This window comes from Ambystoma mexicanum, chromosome 11, assembly GCF_040938575.1.
Source record: "Ambystoma mexicanum isolate Mex_15411 chromosome 11, UKY_AmexF1_1, whole genome shotgun sequence".
In the NCBI taxonomy this organism is placed as follows: Eukaryota; Metazoa; Chordata; class Amphibia; order Caudata; family Ambystomatidae; genus Ambystoma; species Ambystoma mexicanum.
In genome coordinates, this window is record NC_090934.1 from 931,534,363 (window position 1) to 931,554,885 (window position 20,523).

Genomic DNA, 20,523 nt, shown 5'->3' on the forward strand with positions numbered 1-20,523 from the left:
CCAGCGGAGATCCTGGGGTGCCCCGGCTGGGTCTCTATGCCTCCCTGGAGGGAAACGCTCTAACATGCCTCAGACAGAGCTCCAGGACAGCCAGGGGTGCTTCCCCCTCCCTTGGGTGCCTGCCTCGCATGTGGGCTGACAGTCCCCCTGCCCAGCTGTGGTCCCGGAGCACCCTGGCGTGGTCCCTATCCCTCCCTGGTGGAAAATGCTGAAACACACCCCAGCCAGAGTGCCAGATCGGCCAGGGGTGCTGCCCTCTCCCTTGGGTGCCTGCCTTGCACATGGGTTGACCGTCCCCCTGCCCAGCGGAAGTCACCATGCATCCTGGGAGGTTGGATGTTCAACGACGATCAAATACTGTCAATAGTTCCCACCATAAACAACGCTGACTAGTTATCCGGCAGCATTATTCCCATGAAACACTGAGCAGCTCTCGGGAAACCAAAGTCTTTGGGCTCCGGTGGGAGGGGGGAGTATGGATGCAAAGCTGAAACCTAAAGGATTTGACCGAAGGGCACCACCAGGAGTGGAGCCTGCAGCTTAATTTGACTCAACGCAGGAAACCTCACTGGGCCTGGACACAGAAAGGATTGACAGACTGATAGCTCTTTCTTGATTTTTCTGGTGGTGGTGCATGGCTGTTCTTAGTTGGTGGAGCGATATTTCTGGTTAATTCTGATAACGAGCAAGACGCCTCCATGCTAACTAGTTACACAAACCCCAGCGGTCGGCATTCAACTTCTTAGAGGCACAAGTGGGGTTCAGCCACAGGAGATAGAGCAATAATAGGTTTGTGATGCCCTTTGATGTCCGGGCCTGCACGTGCACTACACTGTATGGATCAGCATGTGTCAACTCTTCGCCGACAGGTGTGGCTAACACGCTGAACCCTGTTTGTGATGGGGATTGCAATTTATCCAATGAACAAGGAATTCCAAGTAAGTGCGGGTCATAAGCTTGCGTTGATTAAGTCCATGACCTTTGTACTCACCACCCATTGCTACTATCAATTGGATGGTTTAGTGAGGTCCTCGAAGCAGCCCCGCTGGTGTCAGCAATGGCCCTGTCATGATTCCTGCCCCTCATGTCCCCAGCCCTCCAAGATGTAGGCTGGAGCTAGGCCACGATCACCTACATGGCCCTCAAGGGCCTCTCCATCCCTCCAAAGACCCACTTGGAGTCAAACTTGGCGCTTGTGGCACCAGACTCACTCACTCCCATAGGATAACATTGGGGATTGGACTTGTAGTGCATTGATGTGATCAAGATGGATGCCCCCACATATTTCAGTTCCCAGAACTGCATGTGCAGTCTAGTCTTTTGGGTGTGGTTCAGCCCAGAGACACCTGGGATACCCAAAGACTATTTAAGCCACGCCCAGGCTGAGAAACATGCTTTGTGTTTTCTGCACCTGCAGCATGACACTCACCGTGTTCGGATCGGCCTCCAGTAGGCCTGCATCTTTCTTCTGCGCTCAGCTCCTGCAAGGACAAGAACACCGTTAGGAACAGCCTTACCTTGCAGCGCTTCTGCCCATCATTCATCGCTCCTTCTGTTCTGCGGGCATCTTCGACGGTGTTATTCCCATCCCGGCATGCCGCTTCCTAGGGAAAAGAACAGAAAAAATGCATTAGTAAGCATTCAGCAAATCTTCGCTTATTTTTAAATACTGTACGAGCTTCAAACGCTTACCTGAATCCCAGCCGCTCTGGGGGAACTCTGTCTCCGGAACTTCTCATCCATCTGCAAGAGGGAAAAGACACTCCAGGTTAGCGTGGAAACATCTAGAGGCGCCGCATACTGCGCTTACTCACCACATTTCTTCTTCATAACCGGCATCCACGCTAAAAACGTCACGGCACCTAAAAGACACAGAAAAATAACTCAGTTCAATACAAATACGAAAGGGTTGCATCGCGCTCTCACTCACCTTCAGCGCTACTCATCTCAGCAGCACGTCGCTATCCCCGCGGGCCGGCCATCATCTAAGGAAGGAAAGGAACGAAATTAGAGAACTGTTCAAAAGACTCATTATACTTAGCTGTCGGACTCTTGCCAGTGAAGTAACTAGGCAGCAACGAGCCCGCATCAATCAACGTGCCCCTGCGCTGAAAGCAGGGTGGAGAGCACACTTTCCAAGAAAACAAGGCCCAGTCTCCAGTCGAGTAGACTCCAGGGAAGGGTTCGAGGTCGTAAGAGGTCAGAACAGGCTGAGCGACGTCCCCGTGGATACCAGGTGAGCGTTACAGGCCCTGGCGGAGCACCGACAAGGCAATGAAACTTGAATTTCTAGGGGAATTAAAAGTCAAAACAAGGTTTCCGTAGGTGATCCTGCGGAAGGATCATCAATGGTGGAGAAGCCGTAGGGAGAGCTGGGGGCCTGTCCTTGGTTGCAACCCAGATGTGCACACCCACAGCCCACAGTGCCCCTCGAGCTATGGTCGGGCCAACAGAGTGGCCCATGCCTGAGGCACTAGAAGGACCAATTGCTGGGGCTGAGATCCCCTCCCCGGAGGGGCTCTGGACCAGCAGATGGATGAGGACTTCCGGCAGGGCTGGCTTAAACTGTGAGGAGAGCACCCCACCCACATGCACAAGAGCGAAAGAGAGACAGAGAGAGAGAGGGCCCTGAGCGGCTCCCTCTCCGAGCCAGCCCCATGCTGCTGTGCCAGTTGGGCGCTCTGTGTCTGCCCCCTGCCTCCTGCCCAACCAGTGGGCTCCGGCCGGCAGGAAAGTCCCGAGTGGGGGCAGCTGGGAGCTGAAGGAAAGCTGGCTGTCTTTGAAGGATGCGTCCCCAGGGCACGGGACTTGGCACAGCGGGTGTGCTCTGAGCCATGGCGCCGCCGGGCCTACCCGACTGGCGTCAAGATCTGAGCGATGGTCAGGTTTCCCGGGGCAATCAGTGAATCTGCCTAGTCTCCAGGTACCTAGAGCTGGGCCCCATGTGGCTGGGCTGCAGTTTGATGACTCTAGCAGTCCCACCTGACCTTCTGCCACCTCCATCCTTCCTTTCCGTCCCCCGAAGGGGGGCAGGTGGACGAGTGGCTGCTGTATGTCCGGGTCGCCGCTGCAGTGTGGCCTGCCTCTGTTGCTATGGGAAGCTACTACTGCAGAGGGCGGGAGATTCCCAGGCTGAGCGCCTGGAACCCTTCTTTTGTTTAAACCATGAGGATCTGAACTGACTCCGAATTTGGGAAGCTAGATGGGGCACTGGGCCTTCTCACTGTGTGGGTGGGATGCACTGTGCTGACCCTTTCAGCCTCGACTTAACCAGCAGGTCAGGCTGATGTCTGAAAGTTGCCTGTAACTCTTGACAGTGGATCACTGTGCTTGTGCGTTGATGATGAACGCAGCTAGCTGCAAGAATTTGTGAATTGCAGGACACATTGATCATGAACACTCCAAGCGCACCTTGCAGCCCTGGGTTCCTGCCTGTCTGAGGGTCGCTGAACATCAATCGCCCTGGGGACCCTCCACGGGGCATGGCTGTGTCCATCACAGGCACCCTGTTCCCTTCATCCCCCTAAGGTCAGACCCCAATCAGCACCATTGTAGGATCCCTGGATCTGGCATGGAGGCTTGTTTTCGGCCCATGCTGCTTCCCTGTTTCCCCCCTCGTGGGGTCGGGAGGGCCAGGAGTGCAGCGGGTTCTGGTGGAGTCGGCCTAAAACCCTATGCTCCTCCCCCCTGAGACAGCTGGCGTGCCGCATGTGGCTGTCTGTGATGTCTCGCGACTGCCTGCGTGAGACAGCCCTGGAACGCATGCCTCGCCATCCGGAGGGCAACCTCTTCCCAGGTGGGCTACGGGGCAGATCAGGACAGTGCACCCAACCCCAACAGCCCTGGGCCCGAGGCCAGTTGTCCAAGCTTTGGCCCCGACTACGACCTCAGATTAGATGTGGCGACCCACTGAATTTAAGCATATTACTAAGTGGAGGAAAAGAAACGAATTAGGTTTTCCTCAGTAATGGCGAGTGAAGAGGGAATAGCCCAGAGCCCGATCCCCGTCCGGCAGCATGTGGCATACAGAAGACTGACTCCCAAGTTGTTCTTTAGAGGATCACCCCGTGAACAGTGTTTGGCCAGTGGCAGCCCCTGGCACGCTGGGATCGGGTCTTCCAGCATGGGTGGTAAACTTCATCTAAGGCTAAATATGGGCATGAGACCCATGGCCGACAAGTATAGAAAGGGAAAGTTAAAAAGAGCTTTGAAGAGAGAGTTCAAGAGGGCCTGAAACCATTGAGAGGTAAACGGGTGGGGTCCATGCAGTCCACAAGGAGGATTCAACACAGCTGGCTGGTCAGTCACCCGGAACGTCTTCCAGAACTGCCACCTGGGTACACCCAGCTCCTGCAGGGCGCATTTGCACCATGGCTGTGCCCCAGCAGGCAGGTGGATCTCTGCTCCAGCACAGAATGTTACAGCCCCATGGCAGCAGTTTCGCTGTGTCCGCGTGGCCGAGAGAGATTGACCTCCACCACGCTCTCCTCCGACAACCGTCGCAGCCCTTCACAGAGGTCGCTTGGGTGGCAATGGGGAACAGGACCCTGCTCCCAGTGCAACTGTCGACTGAGGTGGACTATCCTCAGTGCGCACACACTGCGTCATGCTGCCAGGCCGCGAGGTCCACGAAGGGCACCATGGGTCTGCGGTTTTGTCGGTTACCCACCCGACCCGTCTTGAAACAAAGACCAAGGAGTCTAATATGTGCACGATTCGGAGGGCCAAACAAAACCCTATGGCAAAATGAAGGTGAGGTCCAGTGCGTGATGGCTGAGGTGGAATCCCGTCACCGCAGGTGCACCACGGGCCCATCTCACCCGCTCTGTCTGTGCAGCATGAGCGTGAGTGATAGGACCCAAAAAATGGTGAACTATGCCTTGGCAGGGCAAAGCCAGAAGAAACTCTGGTGGGGGTCCGTAGTGGTCCTGACGTGCAAATGTCTCATCCGACCTGGGTGTAGGGGCGAAAGGCTAATGGGACCATCTAGTAGCTGGTTCCCTCCACAGTTTCCCTCAGGATAGATGGCCATCGGAAATCACAGTTTTATCTGGTAAAGCAAATGATTAGAGGTCTTGGGGCCAAAACAATCTCAACCTATAAACTTTAAATGGGTAAGAAGCCCAGCATGCTGACACTGCGGGATGAACGGAACGCTGGGTTTAGACACCCGATGGCGATGGTCATCGGACCCCAGAAAAGGTGTTGGTTGATATAGACAGCAGGAAGGTTGCCATGAAAATCGGAATCCGCTAAGGAGTTTGTAACAACTCACCTGCCGAATCAATTAGCCGTGAAAATGTATGATGCTGCAGCATCTGGCACATACTCTGCCATTGCCGGCACTGAGAGCTGCTGAATCTAAGCCAGAATGAATTGGAGGGCCATTGCAGTGTACGTAGAAGCCAGGGGAGAAGGCCTGGATGGAGCCGCTGCAGATACAGATCTTGGTGGTAGTAGCAAATATTCAAATGAGAACTTTGAATTCCATGTGAACAGCCGTTGAACATGGGTTAGTCACTAAGGGAAGTCAGCAAATTAGACCTGTAACTTTGGGATAAGGATTGGCTCTAAGGGCTGGGTCGGTCGGACTGGGTTGTGAAGTGGGGCAGGGCGTGTGCCACAGCTGGATGAAGTTTCTCCCTCCGCTGGGGGTGGTACCAATTCCAGACGTGAGCCGGGACCTTTATGTGGTTCGCCCCAGCTGAGGTAGTCGCCTCTCTCCGTTCCCCTGCCAGGGTTCAGGGCTAGCCTTCTGCCTCAGCCGATGCATAGCTGACTTAGAACTGGTGCGGATCAGGGTAATCTGACTGTTTTATGAAAACAAAGCATTTGCAAAAGTGGGTGTTGAGGCATGTGATTTCTGACCAGTGCTCTGAGTGAAGAAATTCAATAAAGCGAGGGTAAACGGGATGAGTAACTGTGACTATAATCACCGACGTCATCATGATAAAGCCTGGGGAAGCTGTGAGGGGTCAGAAATGAAAGCTGGCCACAATGTTGTCATATGTTTGGTTGAAGAAATGTATTAAATAAAAATGGGTTGGGAAAATACCTCTCTGGTTATATTCTAAAGATTCTTTAACTAACAGTTCCTTTGGGTTTTCACTGGACTCAGAAAGTTCTTGTTTAACCTTCAATAGGTTCTGTAACAATCTTTCTGTAGAATTTCTTGTAACTTTGCAGATAGCCTGGTATACGCCCCTGCCAGGAATCTTTATACAATTTCAGCTGCCTGGTGTACTCACCTGCCAGGACCTATGTGTTTTACAGTTCTTTAGTTATACCACAATGGCATAAAATATGATATGATAGGTTATTTATAACGCGCTTAATACCAAGAGGTTTCTAAGCACGTACTTGGGGTTCAAACCTGTGTGGCTCTATATCGTCTTGTTTCCAAGGCGAGCATGTTGCCGCTGAGCTATCCTCCTGAGACATATAGCATGAGGTGCTTAGTATATTTGCTTATGGTAAAATGTGCTCAATCTGTGAAGGCATCACGGAGTAGACACAGACAACAGATTCACATTTGGTTTCACAAATGGTATTAAACTTAAAATGTAGGATGGAGTAAGGCCTAACCTGCCCCGTGGTAATGCCTGCACAACTAACTGTATACAAAGTGTAGGGATATTCAAAAGAATAGTGTTCAAAAGAAAGTTCAGAGCTCCTTCCAGCTGTTGGCTTAGAATTAGCTTCCCCTTCCCTGAGTTCCAAATAGTTCACAAAATGCTGGGGTTCCCTTCCTCAAGAGTTCAAATCTTCCAGCTTTACACAGTTCTTTGGGACACTTCACAGCTCCTTTAAGATCAATACCTTGCACCAGCTTCTTTAGGCATACTTTCATTGGCTTCCTCCATGTAGGGCACTCGGTCAAGGTGCAGTTGTCGGTCCACACATTACAGGTCACGCAACCGATAACCCTTCTTACTGTTTCCATCAACAATTGGTCACTGTTCCCATCTGACAGTGCTGTTTAGTTGATTCCCCAGAGTCACACTCTTCAGACACTGTCCTGTGACTTGCTTAGCCAACATTTATTTTGTTATACTTTTCTGTACTCCTCTGGCTCTTGTCAACATAGGTTTCCTCTTAGCCTGCCATTCCTGGGCCCCTCTTGAATTTGGCCCAATATTCAGTTTCTCATTTTCATACCCTTCTTGGTGTTTTCTTGCCTTCGCCAATACTTGGTTCAAAAAATGGATTCCTTGATTTCTGTCTCTTGTAATACTTTGCCTTAACTCCATTTGCGAGTATTTAATTTGTGTTTGACTCCATGTAGCATTAAAACGTGCTTTCAATCAGTTTCAGTTCACTCAGTATCTCAAAGGTACTTGCTACAGCCTTCAAAAGCTGGTCCAAAAGCACAGCGAGTAGAGCGCTTGCTTTCACACCTGTGCAGAGTCTGCTGACACAGGTTTGAATCCCAGCAGGGCCAAACTCAGTCTTTCATGCTTCCCAGGTCGATAAATGAGCACCACACACTGTGGGTAATAATAAGCAGCACTCAGATGCCTGAGGGTTCGTGGCACTATATAAATGCTAAATTATTATTAAAAGTACTCTTAATCACTTTTAGTTCATTCAGCTTTCATAAAAGACTTTGTTATGCGTTACAGGAGCGCCCCAGTATAACTGTGTATCTGTTTTACAGTCACCCGTCGCACACAGCATCGTCCTTCTTCCTGGCGTCCTTTGCGACAGGCTTCTCCAGGCTTCTTTGGCTCCACCAGACTCCGCCTCTCCTTCGCGGCCTCCACCGAGTGTACCACTCACTTTCGTGGGTTCCAGTAGTTGAGGTTGGGCTCAATGGGAGTTCCAAAGCATTTGCTAGGTAGACCCACTCTGGCGGGTAATAGGATCTCCAGACCCTTGCACAGCTGACCACGGCCCCTGCGTCCCTTTCTCCTGCACAACACCACTCCAGCCAGCTGGGTCTCCAGCCTCCTTCCCTCCAGCCCATTCGTCTTCTCTCAAAACAGCGGGCATTTTTATATTCATCAGGTGCGTTAAGTGACCCTACGTGTGAGTCATTGAGTTCTCTTGCCTGACTATGGAGAACTCCATTGGGCAGACAAGCCTGGTTGTTCCACTGGTATGCCTCCATAGACCTCTTCCTCATCTCAGTACCAGAGTGGTGTTTGGTACTGTCTGTCTTATTTTAAAAAAGGAGCATGCATACCTCTGGTTTGTCTCTGATATGTGGGTGGATCAGTAAAATGAGGATGTGTCCTCCTAGTTGGTCTCTTTCTCGTCCCAGAACTAAGGTGTTTTTTCTGGGAGACAGTTTGGAAGGAGGAAAAGGGAAAGGGTTATGATATGATATGATATGATATGATATGGTTGACAATATCCCACAAAGGCTTTAGGGATAGGGGATCATTGTGAAAATGGAAAGGGGGATACCGTGTCTCACCTAAGGACGTCCTCTCCCCTCTATCCAAATTACCTCAACTCCATTTGTTTATACGCTTGTCGGAACGCCCCAGGGTCCCCAGTTGCTTTGGGCAATCTCACTGGTTCAATCTAGCATCTCTGACTCTGCTTGTGCCTCTGCGGAATGATTCCTTCACCCATGTTCCACTTTGGAGTGTGCAGACGTTCTTCCAGCATTCTGCGCGGCTGCGCTGTCACACACCGGCTTTCCTACTTGACCCGGACCAGAGAGCGCAGTTTCTTCGAGCAGCACAACACCCAGGAGCTCCTGCGTGGCTCAATTCATCTCCACACCAATGCTTGCTCACGTGCAGCGTTTATCCTCCTATCCCTGTGGCCTTCTCTGTGGTGGCACACTTGTCCAAGTGCCTCGCGTTCGTGAGTCTCAGCCTGGGGTTCAACGTCTTCTCCTGCACTGCTCCATCCAATAGTGCGGTTACAATCTTTAAATGTCCCGCACACTGAAGACTTGGAAAAAAAACTAGCCTGTATGTTGTACTTCAAGCTCCTGTCACTTTGCACAAACTCCCTCCTCCTCCTCCTTGTCTCAGTACATGGATGGTTATGGGAGTCCATGAATGTCATTGGGCTTTTAACTCCTAAATGTTTTTTCTCAGAGATTTCACACAAAGACACATTAAAAAAAAGGTGTTATGTGTGAGTTGTAGGTGTTTGGGTCAAAGGCGGGGGTCTGACTTGAATGACAATAGGCCATTAAGTACTCGGGTATTAGTGGGTCTTCCTCATGGGAAAGGGGGGAATACTGCGTCTTGGCCAATGAAGTCAACACATCTCCCAGTAGTTGTCGCCTCCCATGTGATCCTCCCTGATATAACTGCCCCCAGGTGCAGGATCAGGTAGCGGCTGCCGTCCCCAGGCCACATGGGAGGAGGTGACTACCAGGGAATCTGTGATGACTCCATTGGAATGATCACAAGGCATAGAAGAGCATCAACCCATTCCCATACGTCATAATGCTCCCTGCTACAAACAAACTTCACTTTATCAAAGCACGCAATTCTCGTTGCTGCTCAAAGCATACCTGTTCTGTTTTTGTTACAAAACTATGAAAAACAAGCATTGCCAAAGCTAGTTTTGTCTTTTGTATGGTGGTCTGCCAAGTGTGACTCTGCCAAAGTGTTTGGACAACAATGCCAACAATCTTTGCCATTGACAATGCTGTCTAGGGCCAATGGAAGTTGCAGTCCCAAACCTGGGGGACCAAAGGTTTCAGTTCCCTGAAGCGTAGCAATGTGTGTGTTATTCTGGATCACTTTAAAAATTGACACACATCAAAACATGTACAGTAATAAGGTTCCCTTGCTTGACAACACAGAGAAGCAGCCTAACCAACTGTCAGTGATGATAAATCTCCCAATGGGAGCTCCTAATGCTCATCGTGTCTTGTTCTCAACTTTTAATGTTCTAATGCACATGCATGAAAAGAGAATGCTGCCACTACTCAGGAAAAAAAAGTCTTTATTGTAGTCTATAATTGATCAATATGTAAAAGCCGTAGTGCTGGCCACCACCCACTCCGACTCTTACCCTACACCATCAGTAACCATAAATGCTAGCCAAGACCAGCCAACAAACAGACATTGATGAGTTGATTGGAAATCATTGGCAACTGCAATGCCTTTACATTACAAAAGGAGGGCAGTTTAAAGTAGGTCCAGTGTGAATGTTTAGCTTTGCTGCAAATGAACTCATAGCTGGAGACAAGAGGGAGTTAAAGTGTACAGTAGAATGCATGGGTGGAGTGGGACAGGATGAGAATAGGCCGAAGACAAAGAATTGTGTACCCCCTCTTCAACCCTACTGTAAGTAATAACCCACAAGAACGACGACTGACCTCTAGTTTTTGTTCTGTAGTTGCACAGAAATGAGAAATACAGGTGTTTTTATAATCAAATATATGTGTACCTGTACATTTGAGGGCAATCCTGAGCAATGGAGTGAGTTCCTGGACATTTGGTGTCAAAACCTTGCAATCATGTGATTACCTGGTCTGTTTATGCCAAGATATGATGTGAATAATGTCACTAGTTGACTTTCAACCAGTCAGTATAGTATTCTGCCTCCCAAGGAGCCAATATCGATAGATATAAGCCCCCAGCAGGGGGTAGAATACTCGCTGATGCGATCTTAGTAGAAACATTTCTCTACTGGGCCAAGAGAGCAGAGCAATGATTGTCTCAGTATCCGTGCCTAGAGATCATTTCTGCTTTCACTACAAATGCATTAATAAGCAGGCACCAAGGCACTTTCTCTAACATTGCATTTCATAATTTACAACCATAAGTATCCTGCTTACCATAAACTCATTGATCCATACGTCCCTAATGCAAATAGTAAAGAAGTAGAAAAAAGGATATCCCGTGAGGATAACGCAGCAGGACCGTGCGCGCCTTGGAAGCAAGACGACATTAAGCAACACAGGTTCGATTCCCAGGTCCACACTTAGAAACCTTTGGGTGTTTAAGCGTTATAAATACGCAACTAAAACAAAAAAAAACAATTACGCAACTAAAAAACAAAAAATTCCTGTAACAGCGCCTTGATGCCTGTGGGCTGTGTGAGCGCTTTAAAAATGCAAATAAATAAAACATGTATAAATATTGCACAGAAAATATTGAACTTCAGATAAGCAACATGCAACACTCCATCCCCACAGCCAGGCCCTAAGTGAACAGCCTCAGTATACAAAATAAGATACTTTATTTATATAAGAGCACAACCATAACCATCAATAAATCTCACTAATCACACTAACTGCCACTGGTTCCAACTTCAGCAATATCCCAAGTTACATCATTAAGCAATTCCATTCGTGGATCACAAAATACCCAACTTCTATTATTTTAAAAAAGCTAGTCACGGAACTAATTAAATGTTGCTTCTAAGACAGTTCAAAGCATCTAAGTATACATTTCCATATGAGGCAAAAAGCAAAAGAACATAAAACAAGGAGCAAGACACAATAAATGAATATGTCAAGTCAAATGCATTGTCATTGAAATATACCATCTTCTATGCATAGACTATCTGACTATTCTAAGCATTTGTTAAACAAATCAAACCATGCGACCCCATTGCTCTTTGCATTTCCCACCATCAGCCTTAGTCTAAGGGACAAGGGGACAAAGGGGTATTTATAAGGTATATTTAAACAGGTCTTCATTTTGGAAAGCCCCTTCCTACGTAATCCCTATTGGGTTTCTTCTGCTCACAAGCACTTCGACCGTCTAGTCTTCTTATTCTCCAGGCATATCCAAAAACAATCTCTGAGAAGATGTCACAATCCTCTCTGGGCCGATGTGAAAACATTCTCTAAGACTATGCCCAAACAATCGTCAAGCAGATGCCCAAGCAAATGACGTATGGTGTCGAGGTGGTTGTCAAGCTGTACCCATACCAAGGGCAAATGATCGCTACACGCAGTGTAATTCAGCAGCTACAGAGTCTGAAGCAGGCCCATTGCACTGGCTCACTACACAAAGCCATTTTCTGCATAAATAGAGTAGACTGTAATACATCTTGTTGCACACTTAACATATCTACATGTATTATAGATATATACATAAATATTGCATGCTAAATCTGTAAAGCCTGCATAAACCTCTCATATTCAATTGCATTTTATTACTATCTGCTGATACAGAAATCATTGCGAAGCGTTTCTAATCATCTGAACCGATTGGTATGGTTCTAGTGGATACATTTGGATGCTCACAAGCAAAAGCACGCTGGAGCCCAACACAGGCATGATACTCCTCAGCAGGACATCCGAATGTATCCACTAGAACCATACCAATAGGTTGAGATGATTAGAAACGCCACGCAATGATTTTTTTGTGTCAGCAGACAGTAATGAAATACACATTTAAACCTTGTATATAAGCCATTGATGACTTTAAAAAAAAGACAATGGGCCTCATTCTGAGTCGGGCGGTCTAGTAAAAAAGTGCTGGTATCCGTGGACTGCCCGACTATGGGTTTGCCGTTGGGGCACTGGGGTTACCTCCAGCTAAATTTACACCATCCCGGTGGCACTCTTAATCCGGCCGCCGGACCGAGTGCTAGTAAAGGTAAGTACCAAATTCCGGTATCCTGGGGACTCTAACGCAAGGATATCGGCATGCTCGGAATGAGGACCAATGTTCTTTCTCTCCTGTGAGCAGGAGTAATGGTGCTTTAGGTTTGTAGCAGGGACATTTCAGCCCATGGTTTGCCTTGAAAAAGACTTTGTAGGTCGAAACATTTGTGGACGCGGGCACTTTTGGTATTATTGATTTGCTTTGGAAAATCAGTATTGTATTAGTTTTGCGTAATACTTTAATTCTGCAACTGAATATGAGGAGGTTTATGTGGATGTGATGTCCAAAAACTAAAATTAAAGTTGCAGCACACTAACTTTAATTTTGATAAGTGCAATGCTTCTGGTTTACACCACATATAATTCTAATTAATGTTAGGCAGGTGTACAGCCTAAACAAGCCAGAATCTGCAGTTATCCATTCAATTATATTATTCACAAAATAGTGGAATTACAATATTATTACTAATACTATCAATCTAAGCACTCCTAATAGCCTGGACAAGCCCCACATACAGTATTATTTTAAATCTGTAAAGCGCCTAACTATGCTATTTTCTATGAGTTATATGTTTAAATGATTGGATGAATGCTAGCTCAGAACACATCTCTCAAAGTTCTGTCCTGCCTCATCAGAAAGCATCCTCATTCTAAAGCTGCTGCGTATCTCTATTTGTCTAGCACTTTACCATACGGCTAATGAATGCTTCTTGAGTGCATCAAAGCACGTCTAAGACATGTAGCCTACATGGCAGCAAGCAGTGGTACATTTGCTACCTGCACTTGCAACATGATAAAACCTGTCTTCACAGAATATTTCTAGTAAAAAAACAGAAATGCTTTGCTTACCCTTTCAAGTGGCATCATTCTGTCTAGGCTCATAAAGCCAAAACTAACCTGATCATCAATTGTGAGCGAACACGGGACATGAATCAGTGGCTTTTCTACTCCTCTTGACCCGTACAGGGTAGACTGGCCAAAATACCATGTCACAAAGGGATGGCAACAACTGATATATGGTGAACACCTGGCAAATGAATGTGGAAAGGACAAAGCTAGCTCTGCCAAAGCTTGGGTTCATTGTTTTTTAAAGAGTATACATGGAAAGCGACATGCTGGGAGTGGCAATGAGGCTTGCATACTGTAGGATGATGCAATATAATTGTCACTTTTTAGCAGTGCACATTGTGACATATGTGGATTGGTTGGTGGTCTTCTATGCATCTCCTGTCTTCATCTTCACAGCGTTGGTTATGGAATGGCGAGATCATTTACCATCTTCATTCCGACCCCAGCAGGAGCAGGAGCTCCCCAACCACTGCCGGAGCAGTGGCCCGACATCGTCCTGCCCGCATCATCCGATTAAGGTAAGCCAACTGGCTTCACCTCTGCCTCCTGTAGCCCAGACGTGCATCCGTCTCTGTTGCACGAGATTGCTACCTATTTTCACAATAGTAATTTGAATACTGCCCTACTGCTACTCCAGCACAGGATTGTAGTGCTGCACCGTGCCGTCGCCAGAAACTCCCGACGACTCCATTGCTGAGTGCGAGGCAGGCTTCATTCGAAAATGGCCGCCTCGTTACCCTGAAACTATCCTGACTTTGTTCTATATGCTGCTCCCAGCCGCCCTACCCTGATTGGCTGCATTGTTGCATTAAGCCCCAATCAGGTGCTGGATGGCGTAGGCCTGCCCACATGATAAAAGGCACACAGATCTAAGGCTGATGCCTGTCCAAGCCTGTCCGGAGCCTTACGGACCATGGGCCAGGACCCGGGCACCTGATGACCAGTACCCGCGTAACTTGTAAGTACCCTTGACCCACGTGGCTCTCCACATAGAGACCTACCCAGTTTTTAAGATTGCCGCTCCAAGGCATACATGTTGAGTCTTGATTGCCCTCTTAGTACAGCATGTACCACTGTATTGTGCACTTCAACCATTGTTACGAGACTATATTAAGGTGCTTCTTATGCACTCATCTCCGCCTCACAGTAATGTCACTACCACATTATCCTTTACAAATTGCTCACGTGTCTCGCTAACCTGCCCACGAACCCACTGTCTCATGCTTGCTTTTTCACATGACTGCTCACCTCATTGTCTGTAGTAGCATTAGCCTGTACAAACTGCCAGAAATTGCCACTCATTTCTGTCCCCAGTGTACTGGAGTACACTGAAGTGCAACGGCCACCACTGGTGACCACGAGGACCCCGCCCCTCCAAAATGGCTGCCCACATTTAACATTGGGCATATGCTGGGACTGTGCTGCATTTAAATACGCCACCTGCATATCTTGCGCATATTAATCCCCACTCACTGTGTTACTTAGTCCCCCGACATACCAGGTCCTTATGTACCACTGTTCCTTTGATACCCATCCACTGTGTGCCCTATTCTTATGCTATTTCTGTAGTATTGCTTAGAATTCTGCTACACTGAGCCTACATTCATGCCTTATCAGGCTACTATGCATTACTGCTTTATGATTCCCTCCCATGGGGGTATCCAGATTCTTGCATCCTGGATACAGTGACTCTAGTAGCAACCTTATCAGATATTCATCCCCATCTGTATAATCCTTAGCCAATGTTGACACTGCCTACCTGTGTGCACCTAGTTTGCCTACCTGTGTGTACCTAGCTAAGTTGGTTCTGCCTATTTGTGAGTCTCCAGCTAAAGTTGAATCTGCCTATTTGTGAACCTATAGCTAAAGTTGAATCTGCCTATTTGGGAGCCTCCAGCTAAAGTTGAATCTGCCTATTTGTGAGCCTCTAGCTAAAGCCGATTCTGCCTATCTGTGAGTCTCTAGCTAAAGTTTATTCTGCCTATTTGTGAGCCTCTAGCTAAAGTTGAATCTGCCTATTTGTAAGCGTCTAGCTAAAGCTGATTCTGCCTATTTGTGAGCCTCCAGCTAAAGTTGAATCTGCCTATTTGTGAGCCTCTGGCTAAAGCCGATTTGCCTATCTGTGAGTCTCTAGCTAAAGTTGATTCTGCCTATTTGTGCGCCTCTAGCTAAAGTTGAATCTGCCTATTTGTAAGCGTCTAGCTAAAGCTGATTCTGCCCATCTGTGAGTCTCTAGCTAAAGCTGATTCTGCCTATTTGCGTGTACATAGCCAAAGTTGAGTCTGCCTATCTTAGCCCTACAACCTAGACCACATTGCAGCCAAGATCCTGGTTCACATTCATCATGTTGCCCTTCTGTATTATGCAAGATAGTGTACCTTGCAGCGGTAATAACTACATAGATTCAGTAATTGCCTAGCCAAACTTGGATGCCTGAGACACTCCCCCATCCCCTGCCCCACACCCTTCCTGCCTACTATGTCACCCTTCCCACCCAGCTACCAGTTGACACCCTAGCCAACACTATCTTTGATAGAACTTTGTGTCACCTTAGACCAAGTGTTCCATGTTTGACAGGGGGGGGTCCAATCCTAGTACTAAGCCCAACCATACTAAACACAGCACTATATACCCCACAACTGAGCCACCAGGTAACACACCCAAAGTCAATCCCAACCTTACAGCCCATAAAAGTAGACTAAGCACCAGACTCCCCATCACTATTAGTAAGCTTTTTGCCAAACCCCACACGAAGACTAACAATAAGGACATAGCCTCCAACAAGCCCAAATCACTCCCCCCTAAAAGCAGCTCTACTAAATGTCAGGTCCCTTGTTGCCCATCCCACAGAAATTGCTGACATCATCCTATTTAACGATCTTGACTTCCTCACCATAACAGAAACTTGGCTACAAGAGGCAGCAGGACCGTACCTAACCGTAGCTATTCCTGACAAATACTCCATCTTCAGAGCCGACAGACCTAATCCTCGGGGAGGTGGTGTAGCTATCATCTTTAAATCATCCTTAGACTTCAGATCAGTCACTTCCTCTCTACTAAAATCATGTGAGCATCTTACAATCAAGTTGCAAACTTCTCCCAAGAGCACAATCTCCATTCACTTAATATATAGACCCCCAGGTCATCCTGGAGCCTTTGAGGAAGACATCACCTCTCTAATAGCTGAGAACTCTAAGCCATCAGCACAAACTATCATCCTCAGAGATTTTAACCTTGGGTACAATGACCCCAATGACTCTCCAGCCTCCTCCTTAGCTAACGCTCTAGCTGAGCATGGTTTCATACAACTTAGCTCTCAACCTACTCATCAGAAAGGTAGAATCATCGACTGGGTAGTGGCTCTCAACAGCAATATTACTTGCAAAGCCCCCCAACCTCTTGCATGGATGGACCACCACCTCATTCCATTAGATATTAATATCAATAACCTACATCCTAAAAAGTGCCCTACTGCACCAGCCTGTCCGACCAGAAACAAGCGTAACATCACTGCTGAAGCCCTAATACTATTGGTCCTTCTCACTCTCAACGCACTTCCGGCCACCGCCGACCTTAACCTATTGGTCAACACCTATAACGACTCCATGGCCATTGCCATTGATACCATTGCCCCAATGAAACTGCGCAAAGGAAAACCTAGAGCTCATTTGAACTCCTGGTACACACCCGAACTCAAAATACTGAGAAAAAAGAAAGCTAAGCTAGAAATACTATGGAAATCTTCTGAAAACAAAACTAATCTTACCAATATTTCCTCATTATATAAAAAGGAGATCATTTGCACCAAGAAAGAAGCCTACAACATCAGGATAAATCAGGCAGGATCCTGCACCAAAGAACTATTCAATATACTAAAGGAATTAGAAAATCATAATCCACCCACAGACACTTGCACGAAAGACAAACCCTGGTGCACCAGTATCCAGAATGCCCTCGCCAAAAAAATTACAGGGCTCCAAACCAAAATAGAGGATAAACAACAACAATTTACCAGTAGCAAGTCTACCAGCCCTAGTACACCCTGCCCATTGACATTAACTTAGGCTTCACATTCAAAAAGGTAATTATACCCAAAATTTAAAAAAATTATAGCCTCTCTAAAACCATCCAACTGCAAAGGGGAAAGCTGTCCTACCCAGATTATAAAAGACGCAGCCAGAGATATATCCCCTTTCATCACTAAACTAATAAACCTGTCTTTCTCCACTTATTCAGTCCCTAGCAACCTGAAACAATCATGGGTTCTCCCACTTCTAAAAAAATAATCTTTAGACCCGGCCATACCCACTAATCGCAGACCCATAACCATGGTCTCATTCTTGCTAAAAATCCTTGACAGAGTTGCCTACCTGCAAATTCAGGATGACCTAGAGACAAACCAACTGTTAGGAATACGTCAATCTGGCTTTAGACCTCAACACAGAACAGAAACTACCCTTGTTGACCTTAAAAGCCAGATTGATGAAATCAAAGACAAAAGTAACGCCACCATCCTACTCCTTTTAGACCTTTCAGCGGCCTTCGACATGGTCAATCACAAAATCCTCTGCAACCACCTATCCTCCGCAGCTCACTTCTCCTCCTCTGCTGTCATGTGGATACAATCCTTCTTTGCTAATAGAACCGTGAGGGTTTTCTCACCAGCAGCCGCAGCAGACCCTATCCCTATCACCTGCAGTGTTCCACAAGGCTCTTGCATTTCCCCCACTTTGTACAATATATTTACAAAGCCACTCTTTGACAAACTGGACCTTCTCGGTGTCACCTACACCAATTTTGCAGATGACAGCCAGACACTCCTTACCCTCTCAGGTAACTACAATGCTGACGTCATCCGGATTAACAAAATCTTCTCCATCATTCAGGAATGGATGGCCATACACGGCCTCTGTCTGAATGATGAGAAAACGGAGCTTCTCCTTGTCGGTTCACCCAATAACCTGTTGAAACTCAGCCCCAACTACAACAGCATCATCATTGATGTTAACACTATTCCCATTGTTAAAAGTGAGAAAACCCCTGGCTTTTATCTTGATGCCAACACTAACCTTTCCAAACAAATTAACATGACTGCCTCTGCCACTGCCTACACGGGTAAGCTGATCAGGGCATGTAGACCGTTCTTGTCCTCTCATAGCTGCCTTACGCTGGCCAGGGCTCTTATACAGTCCAAACTGGACTACTGTAATAGTCTTTACCTAGGCACAAACCAATCCATAATTAATACATTACAGGTACTCCAAAACAATGCGTTACGAGCAGCATTAAACATCCCCAGGCGAGAGCACATCTCCACCACCAGAAAATCGTGCAAATGGCTCTCTATACAACAACAAATCGACTTAAAAACCATCTGTCTCACATACAAAGCCTTAAACCATCTACCCCCACCTTATCTCACCAACAAATTCACCTTGAAATCTTCTACCAGAATTACTAGATCCTCTAATACCTTATGCCTAGCAGTGCCCAGATTCACCTTAAAAAGAGTTGGAGGATCCAGCTTCACGTTCCTTGCCTCCCAACTTTGGAACACCTTACCACTTAACCTCAAATCCATCGAGTCCTTTCAGTCTTTTAGGAAACAGGTTATTAGATGGTTACTAGATAAAAACTAGCATTTACCATCATCTCTCTCCCATGCCTGTCGACACTGCCTATACTTTAATTGTGCTCTTTACCTGCAAACTGTATAAATGCGTAACTGTAAACTGTATATGATGTACTATGTAAACTGTATATAATGTACTATGTAACCATGTCCCAAAGCGCCCTTTTACCTCTGGGTATCGAGCGTTATATAAATAATAAAACAAATGAAAAAGAAAACTCTGATGGCCAAAGGCCAGTGAAGCATCAGGGTTCAACTCCACCTCTGCTTTTTGAAATTGGCCTTTAATTCATTTTGATGCTGTCAGACAATTAAAGTACAAAAACCAATACAAAATCAGAATACAAACACTACTACTGGAGGTATGCGTAGTTACACTTTGAACAAAAGTTAATGTTGTAGCTTGGTTGGCCAAGTGGTTTTTCCATTGAACTACAAGTATAATATAGAATCACTCCATGCATTGAGAGGCCCAGGAACACTTGGTAATACTCCTTCCAGATTTCGAATATCACAGGGTTAGAGCTAATTTATAACCAATGTCGCTTTTGATTTTTGGGGGAAATGATAAAATCTGAATTATGTCTTTTTACTGTCACTTCATTAGTGAAATGTGTGCCTTTCTTCATTTCATGCCCTTTTAGCAGCGACTTCGAATTGTGGCTTTATAATAGATGACTAGTTTTCATGGCAGTGGGGTAAAAGGGAGACAGTGATGCACCGAGCAGGGGATCAAGGGGAGCACCTTGCACCCACCCCCAGCGGCTCTTTTAAGAGCCAAATCGAGACAATGAAGGTGTCGAGCAAAAGCACAGTGCTCCTGCTCAGCACCCTCATTGTCCTGGCAGCAGGACACCTTTCCGTTTTGAGCTACGGACAGCAAAGCAGCTCTCCCGGGGAACTGACACGTTGTTCTGTGTCAACAGAACATTACAATGGGAGCCATTAGGGGCTGATGGGAGGGAGGGGGACTATTAGCAAAGATTTTGTGGAGGGAGGGTGATCAGAAGTGAGAAGGTTGCATAATGCTGCATGCTTTGTGAAATAATGACTACGGTTTTAAAACCCAAGGGGGATTTGTTAGACTCACATTTATCTGCATTATTCTATTGAGACTTTGCATGTAGGATGGGGAGAATAAAACTAAAGTCATACTCTTAATGCTCAACATATTTCTATGATGATGTATATAGTGTAAAGTTAGTTTATTGTAAAAGCCTAGTTTATTAAGTATTATTAAGTAATGTGGTTTGCTTCCAAGGCATTCCTATAAATAAAGTATTATTTAAGCACATTAAATAAAAAGCAAAACCTTAATATATATCTATATCAACTAAACCCATAAAGATGTGTCCACTTGCTTGAATTGTCCACATCCCGATTTCACAATTTAACCAAGTGTGTGATCCTGGGCAAATTATTTAATCGCACTTATCTGCAGTTCTGTAAGTAATCCATTTTTATAGCTTATTATGTTAATATATCATGCTATTTAAATAAAAAG